A 9,013-nucleotide genomic window follows, 5' to 3' on the forward strand; every position below is an offset into this window, starting at 1 on the left:
AGAGAGAGAGAGAGAGAGAGAGAGAGAGAGAGAGATGAATGAATATGTAAAACGCTCCGACCTCCCTATGTCTGGTCCGAGAGACACTGCAACTCATACAGTCAGAGCAGCAGGTCTCAGGTCAGTTTGAATGAGCAGATGGAACATAATAGCATGCATTGAAAAATGTATACATAAAAATGTAATTTAAATATGTAAATGTAACATGCTGGCACATGACCACCACTCCTCATGTCGGTTTATGCACATGCTCACTCTCTCTTTTCCTCTCTCTCTCTCTCTCGCCCTTTCCGCCTGACTCCCTATATATACATATACATACAGTATATATATATATATTTCTTTCTTGTCAGTTCTGCATCATTTCTCGTGTTTGTTTGCCCTTTTGAAACGCGCACCACAGAGGCCCATCCTGGCCGGCAGTGCCCGAGTGCGCGAGCGCATTTGCCTAATTAATCAAAAAATTAATCAAAACGAGACTGCGTGTACTATATAGCGTGTCCCGTCATTGCCCACAGTGCCCTGGGAGTGGGGGGGGGGGGCACTGTGGGCAGGGGTCAAAAGTTCACCGAGGTCTAGTGCTCTCTAGTGGTTAACAAAGGACACTGCGGTGTGTGTGTGTGTGTCCTGTGGTGAATAGTCTCTATAGTGTGCATCCATTACCTATGGACGTTGACACAAACGCACACACGTACACGTGCGTGAACATACAGCCTTGGGGAAAGGTTATTTTCATGTATCCGTATCCAAAAAAACACAATATCTCTTTTTTAATGATTTATTTTGTTTCTGTCCCGGGATGTTATTCCGTGTCTCTTCACTGTCCTTGTATCTGTCTTTCGAACACACATGCACACAGACACGCACGCACGCACACACACGCACGCACGCACGCACGCACGCACGCACGCACGCACACAGACACGCACGCACGCACGCACACACACGCACACACACACACACACACACACACACACACACACACACACACACACACACACACACACACACACACACACACACACACACACACACACACACACACACACACACACACACACACACACACACACACACACACACACACACACACACACACACACACACACACACACACACACACACACACACACACACACACACACACACACACACACACACACACACACACACACACACACACACACACACACACACACACACACACACACACACACCAGAGAGTCTATGGCCCTCATTTATCAAGTTTCCTCAGAAAATGTTCTATTTCCACACGTAAGCACAGAATTTAGAATGTGTGCATGCACAAAAAAAACGGGATTTATCACACGTGCGTACACAGGTCCTACGCACACCTGTCATGATAAATATCACCTTGGTCCTACGCCGAGGCTCGTGCACACTTTCACGTATTTGCATACCAAAACCGCCCCGATTAACCATATACGGTAATGGAACACCCCCATGAAATGTGGAAAAATGGACTAAACCGAGGGAAGCGTGTTATGAGACAGGCTGACAGACGTGTACACGTACGGTGATGTCGGATATGATATCTATTAACTATTGCTGCCTGGGCAGCGCAAACACTAATAAAGACCGTGCTGGAATATGACTGCCTTTTTCCGTTTTGTTTGATTAATACCCAGGGATTAAAGTTCTCCTCAATTTTATTCCAAATCAACCAATGCATCGGACGGATAACTCATTTGGACAGAGGGTCTGTCTGACACCTCGTGGCGCCTTCTGTTCTCTGGGATGTATGGGACGGGGACGGGGTTCTTCCATTTTGGCTTTATCTCGATTACCGTCATGAAAGTTTGATGGGCCGGCGGAGAGTGTGAGGTAGAGCCAGTGGAGAAAGTGTGTGAGATGGAGCCAGTGGAGAGTGTGAGGTGGAGCCAGTGGAGAGAGAGTGTGAGGTGGAGCCAGTGGAGAGTGTGAGGTGGAGTCAGCGGAGAGAGAGTGTGAGGTGGAGCCAGCGGAGAGTGTGAGGTGGAGCCAGTGGAGAGAGAGTGTGAGGTGGAGCCAGTGGAGAGTGTGAGGTGGAGCCAGTGGAGAGAGAGTGTGAGGTGGAGCCAGTGGAGAGTGTGAGGTGGAGCCAGTGGAGAGAGAGTGTGAGGTGGAGCCAGTGGAGAGTGTGAGGTGGAGTCAGCGGAGAGAGAGTGTGAGGTGGAGCCAGCGGAGAGTGTGAGGTGGAGCCAGTGGAGAGTGTGAGGTGGAGCCAGTGGAGAGTGTGAGGTGGAGCCAGTGGAGCCAGCGGAGAGAGAGTGTGATGTGGAGCCAGTGGAGAGTGTGAGGCGGAGCCAGTGGAGAGAGAGTGTGAGGTGGAGCCAGTGGAGAGTGTGAGGTGGAGCCAGTGGAGAGTGTGAGGTGGAGCCAGTGGAGAGTGTGAGGTGGAGCCAGTGGAGCCAGTGGAGAGAGAGTGTGATGTGGAGCCAGTGGAGAGTGTGAGGTGGAGCCAGTGGAGAGAGAGTGTGAGGTGGAGCCAGTGGAGTGTGAGGTGGAGCCAGTGGAGAGTGTGAGGTGGAGCCAGTGGAGCCAGCGGAGAGAGAGTGTGATGTGGAGCCAGTGGAGAGTGTGAGGTGGAGCCAGTGGAGAGTGTGAGGTGGAGCCAGTAGGGCCAGCGGAGAGTGTGAGGTGGAGCCAGTGGAGAGTGTGAGGTGGAGCCAGTAGGGCCAGCGGAGAGTGTGAGGTGGAGCCAGTGGAGAGTGTGAGGCGGAGCCAGTGGAGAGAGAGTATGAGGTGGAGCCAGTGGAGAGAGAGTGTGAGGTGGAGCCAGTGGAGAGAGAGTGTGAGGTGGAGAGTGTGAGGTCGAGCCAGCGGAGAGAGAGTGTGATGTGGAGTAGTGCACTGCAACCTTGCCCAGGCCCGACGGGGCCCGGCCCGGCGGGTTCGGGCTGGGTAGGGCTTTTTTTTAATAAATAATTCGGGCTCGGCCGGGCCCGGGCACCGCCGTTTTTTTTTTTTTTTTTTTTTTTTTTTTTTTTATATAACCTTCGTTTTAAGATTCGTTTTCTCTTTCGCGCCAGAGAAACATTTGGATGTAATTACCGCAGCGCGCAGGGAGAACTCAGGGGACAAGTTCAACTCGATTGGTTGTGTTGGAATATAGCCAGTTGGCGAACGTTTTTAATTTGTTCTTGGGATGTATACCCGGTTGGGGAGTGTGAGGTGGAGCCAGTGGGGCCAGCGGAGAGTGTGAGGTGGAGCCAGTGGAGAGTGTGAGGTGGAGCCAGTAGGGCCAGCGGAGAGTGTGAGGTGGAGCCAGTGGGGAGTGTGAGGTGGAGCCAGTGGAGCCAGCGGAGAGTGTGAGGTGGAGCCAGTGGAGAGAGAGTGTGAGGTGGAGCCAGTGGAGAGTGTGAGGTGGAGCCAGTGGAGAGAGAGTGTGAGGTGGAGCCAGTGGAGAGTGTGAGATGGAGCCAGTGGAGAGAGAGTGTGAGGTGGAGCCAGTGGAGAGTGTGAGGTGGAGTCAGCAGAGAGAGAGTGTGAGGTGGAGCCAGCGGAGAGTGTGAGGTGGAGCCAGTGGAGAGTGTGAGGTGGAGCCAGTGGAGAGAGAGTGTGAGGTGGAGCCAGCGGAGAGTGTGAGGTGGAGCCAGTGGAGAGTGTGAGGTGGAGCCAGTGGAGAGTGTGAGGTGGAGCCAGTGGAGAGTGTGAGGTGGAGCCAGTGGAGAGTGTGAGGTGGAGCCAGTGGAGCCAGCGGAGAGAGAGTGTGATGTGGAGCCAGTGGAGAGTGTGAGGCGGAGCCAGTGGAGAGAGAGTGTGAGGTGGAGCCAGTGGAGAGTGTGAGGTGGAGCCAGTGGAGAGTGTGAGGTGGAGCCAGTGGAGCCAGTGGAGAGAGAGTGTGATGTGGAGCCAGTGGAGAGTGTGAGGTGGAGCCAGTGGAGAGAGAGTGTGAGGTGGAGCCAGTGGAGAGTGTGAGGTGGAGCCAGTGGAGAGAGAGTGTGAGGTGGAGCCAGTGGAGAGTGTGAGGTGGAGCCAGTGGAGCCAGCGGAGAGAGAGTGTGATGTGGAGCCAGTGGAGAGTGTGAGGTGGAGCCAGTGGAGAGTGTGAGGTGGAGCCAGTGGAGAGTGTGAGGTGGAGCCAGTAGGGCCAGCGGAGAGTGTGAGGTGGAGCCAGTGGAGAGTGTGAGGTGGAGCCAGTGGAGAGTGTGAGGTGGAGCCAGTAGGGCCAGCGGAGAGTGTGAGGTGGAGCCAGTGGAGAGTGTGATGTGGAGCCAGTAGGGCCAGCGGAGAGTGTGAGGTGGAGCCAGTGGAGAGTGTGAGGCGGAGCCAGTGGAGAGAGAGTGTGAGGTGGAGCCAGTGGAGAGAGAGTGTGAGGTGGAGCCAGTGGAGAGAGAGTGTGAGGTGGAGCCAGTGGAGAGAGAGTGTGAGGTGGAGAGTGTGAGGTCGAGCCAGCGGAGAGAGAGTGTGATGTGGAGTAGTGCACTGCAACCTTGCCCAGGCCCGACGGGGCCCGGCCCGGCGGGTTCGGGCTGGGTAGGGCTTTTTTTTAATAAATAATTCGGGCTCGGCCGGGCCCGGGCACCGCCGTTTTTTTTCTTTATTTTTTTTTTATTGCGTTTTTTTTTTCTTTTTTATATAACCTTTGTTTTAAGATTCGTTTTCTCTTTCGCGCCAGAGAAACATTTGGATGTAATTACCGCAGCGCGCAGGGAGAACTCAGGGGACAAGTTCAACTCGATTGGTTGTGTTGGAATATAGCCAGTTGGCGAACGTTTTTAATTTGTTCTTGGGATGTATACCCGGTTGGCGAAGTTTTGTTAACGGTGTTCAACGCGTTGCTGAAGTCGTGGTGAGTGATGTTTATTTGCTGGGTCGCCTCGCTACCTGTTTTGTTGTGCTTTTCATTACGTTGCTCTGCTCGAAATCTGATTTCTGTTTTCTGTTTGTTTGTTTGACTGAGTAGGCTATTGTGTGTCGTGTGTGTGTGTGTGTGTGTGTGTCAAAGAAGATTCTATAGCCTCCAATACGTTTTACGAGGCTGATGTGTGAGTCAGTCTATAAGCAGCACTGGGAGAGACGCATTCTAATAAGAGCGAAACAGGCTATGTAAATGCTTCTTAGTATTACGTTCATATAAAAGTGTTTCGAATATTTAAAACAAATACAAAAAAATATATATTTTAATAATAATAATAATAATATTTTTTTTCGGGTTTTCAGCGGGCTAGGGCTTAAAATATTATTTACAGTCGGGCTTATTTTCGGGCAGGGCCTGAAGTTCACGGGCTCGGGCAGGGCTCAGGCTTTATTTCAAGGCCCTTGCAGACCACTAATGTGGAGCCAGTGGAGAGTGTGAGGTGGAGCCAGTGGAGAGTGTGAGGTGGAGCCAGTAGGGCCAGCGGAGAGTGTGAGGTGGAGCCAGTGGGGCCAGCGGAGAGAGAGTGTGAGGTGGAGCCAGTGGGGCCAGCGGAGAGTGTGAGGTGGAGCCAGTGGGGCCGGCGGAGAGAGAGTGTGAGGTGGAGCCAGTGGGGCCAGCGGAGAGTGTGGGGTGGAGCCAGTGGGGCCAGCGGAGAGTGTGAGGTGGAGCAAGTGGAGAGTGTGAGGTGGAGCCAGTGGAGCCAGCGGAGAGAGAGTGTGAGGTGGAGCCAGTGGGGCCAGCGGAGAGTGTGAGGTGGAGCCAGTGGAGAGTGTGAGGTGGAGCCAGTAGGGCCAGCGTAGAGTGTGAGGTGGAGCCAGTGGGGAGTGTGAGGTGGAGCCAGTGGAGCCAGCGGAGAGAGAGTGTGATGTGGAGCCAGTGGAGAGTGTGAGGTGGAGGCAGTGGAGAGTGTGAGGTGGAGCCAGTGGAGAATGTGAGGTAGAGCCAGTGGAGCCAGTGGAGAGAGAGTGTGAGATGGAGCCAGTGGAGAGTGTGAGGCGGAGCCAGTGGAGAGAGAGTGTGAGGTGGAGCCAGTGGAGCCAGCGGAGAGTGTGAGGTGGAGGCAGCGCAGAGTGTGAGGCGGAGGCAGCGGAGAGAGAGTGTGAGGCGGAGAGTGTGAGGTGGAGCCAGTGGAGAGTGTGAGGTGGAGCCAGTGGGGCCAGTGGAGAGAGAGTGTGAGGTGGAGAGTGTGAGGTGGAGCCAGTGGAGAGTGTGAGGTGGAGAGTGTGAGGTGGAGCCAGTGGAGAGTGTGAGGTGGAGCCAGTGGAGAGTGTGAGGTGGAGCCAGTGGAGAGTGTGAGGTGGAGCCAGTGGAGAGTGTGAGGTGGAGCCAGTGGAGAGTGTGAGGTGGAGCCAGTGGAGAGTGTGAGGTGGAGCCAGTGGGGCCAGCGGAGAGTGTGAGGTGGAGCCAGTGGAGAGTGTGAGGTGGAGCCAGTGGAGAGTGTGAGGTGGAGCCAGTGGAGAGTGTGAGGTGGAGCCAGTGGAGAGTGTGAGGTGGAGCCAGTGGAGAGTGTGAGGTGGAGCCAGTGGAGAGTGTGAGGTGGAGCCAGTGGAGCCAGCGGAGAGTGTGAGGTGGAGCCAGTGGAGAGTGTGAGGTGGAGCCAGTGGAGCCAGCGGAGAGTGTGAGGTGGAGCCAGCGGAGAGTGTGAGGTGGAGCCAGTGGAGCCAGCGGAGAGTGTGAGGTGGAGCCAGTCGAGAGAGAGTGTGAGGTGGAGCCAGTGGAGCCAGCGGAGAGTGTGAGGTGGAGGCAGTGGAGAGTGTGAGGCGGAGCCAGCGGAGAGTGTGAGGCGGAGCCAGTGGAGAGTGTGAGGTGGAGCCAGTGGAGAGTGTGAGGTGGAGCCAGTGGAGAGTGTGAGGTGGAGCCAGTGGAGCCAGCGGAGAGTGTGAGGTGGAGCCAGTGGAGAGTGTGAGGTGGAGCCAGTGGAGCCAGCGGAGAGTGTGAGGTGGAGCCAGCGGAGAGTGTGAGGTGGAGCCAGTGGAGCCAGCGGAGAGTGTGAGGTGGAGCCAGTCGAGAGAGAGTGTGAGGTGGAGCCAGTGGAGCCAGCGGAGAGTGTGAGGTGGAGGCAGTGGAGAGTGTGAGGCGGAGCCAGCGGAGAGTGTGAGGCGGAGCCAGCGGAGAGTGTGAGGTGGAGGCAGTGGAGAGTGTGAGGTGGAGCCAGCGGAGAGTGTGAGGTGGAGGCAGACCCGTTTTTTTTTTGTTTTTTTTTACTAATATAATTTGTATAATTTTTTTACTAATACTACTAGTACTGTTATTTCGAAATATTAAATAAACCCCACAACAACCAGCCTAACTCTATAGCATATACTACATACATATAATAATTATTATAAAATTGTTCATATCACCCTGTGGAGAGAGAGTGTGAGGTGGAGAGTGTGAGGTGGAGCCAGTGGAGAGTGTGAGGTGGAGCCAGTGGAGAGTGTGAGGTGGAGCCAGTGGAGAGTGTGAGGTGGAGCCAGTGGAGAGTGTGAGGTGGAGCCAGTGGAGAGTGTGAGGTGGAGCCAGTGGGGCCAGCGGAGAGTGTGAGGTGGAGCCAGTTGAGAGTGTGAGGTGGAGCCAGTGGAGAGTGTGAGGTGGAGCCAGTGGAGAGTGTGAGGTGGAGCCAGTGGAGAGTGTGAGGTGGAGCCAGTGGAGAGTGTGAGGTGGAGCCAGTGGAGAGTGTGAGGTGGAGCCAGTGGAGCCAGCGGAGAGTGTGAGGTGGAGCCAGTGGAGAGTGTGAGGTGGAGCCAGTGGAGCCAGCGGAGAGTGTGAGGTGGAGCCAGCGGAGAGTGTGAGGTGGAGCCAGCGGAGAGTGTGAGGTGGAGCCAGTCGAGAGAGAGTTTGAGGTGGAGCCAGTGGAGCCAGCGGAGAGTGTGAGGTGGAGGCAGTGGAGAGTGTGAGGCGGAGCCAGCGGAGAGTGTGAGGCGGAGCCAGCGGAGAGTGTGAGGTGGAGGCAGTGGAGAGTGTGAGGTGGAGCCAGCGGAGAGTGTGAGGTGGAGGCAGACCCGTTTTTTTTTTGTTTTTTTTTACTAATATAATTTGTATAATTTTTTTACTAATACTACTAGTACTGTTATTTCGAAATATTAAATAAACCCCACAACAACCAGCCTAACTCTATAGCATATATTACATACATATAATAATTATTATAAAATTGTTCATATCACCCTGCCCCCCTCCAGGCAATGGCAGACTTTACCTGCGCTCCCCCTCTCTGGGCAATGGTAAAGTGTGGCTGTCTCACGTGACCATCGCATTATATGCTATTATACAACGGCATGCAAATTTCTCGATTCTGATTGGCTGAAACAGTCCATTTACACGTATGTATCCGTCACAATCCACGCTTCTGGTCCACAACCGAATCACATCACTCCGCCGTGCAGATTTTTCGGAGAAAACAAGATGGCGGACAATAATCTTTAACAAATGGATATGTTGATAGCGTCATAACGACTAAATATAAAGCGATACTGTCACGGCGAATGTCTTAGTCCTTTAAACAATGTTGGATGATGTAATTGATGGGTCATGAGTCATTGTGGAACAAAAGAGAAATCGCAGATTGATTGATTGATTATTTGCAATATTTTTTTAAAGAATTTCTTCCTTGCCCCTGACTGCAGAGCTCACTCACTCGCGTACACTGTCTGGCACACCCACACACACGCACAGGCGCACACACACACACACACACACACACACACACACACACACACACACGCACGCACACACACACACACACACACACACACACACACACACACACACACACACACACACACACACACACACACACACACACACACACACACACACACACACACACACACACACACACACACACACACACACACACACACACACACACACTCCTGTCTGAAACGGCGGAGGACTGAGAGACATAGAAGCAGCTGAGTGCTGCACTGTTTTAAGTGAGCATGGCCTATTGAATTGATTGATTGATTGATTGATTGATTGCTAATTTTATTACTGTATGCCTGGTTTCCAACTGGTTAAGTTTAGGCCCTCTAAAGTAGGTTTATTGTAAATCTGGTATGTCATAAAGTCTTTCTCTGGTCTGCATCCCCTTAACAATTGTGTGTATTGAGCCGTACTGTATTGTACCCATTCTGCATCTGGTAATAAAATGTTCAATCAATCATTC

The sequence above is a fragment of the Notolepis coatsorum genome, assembly GCF_963971535.1.
Source record: "Notolepis coatsorum genome assembly, chromosome: 4".
Classification (NCBI taxonomy): Eukaryota; Metazoa; Chordata; class Actinopteri; order Aulopiformes; family Paralepididae; genus Notolepis; species Notolepis coatsorum.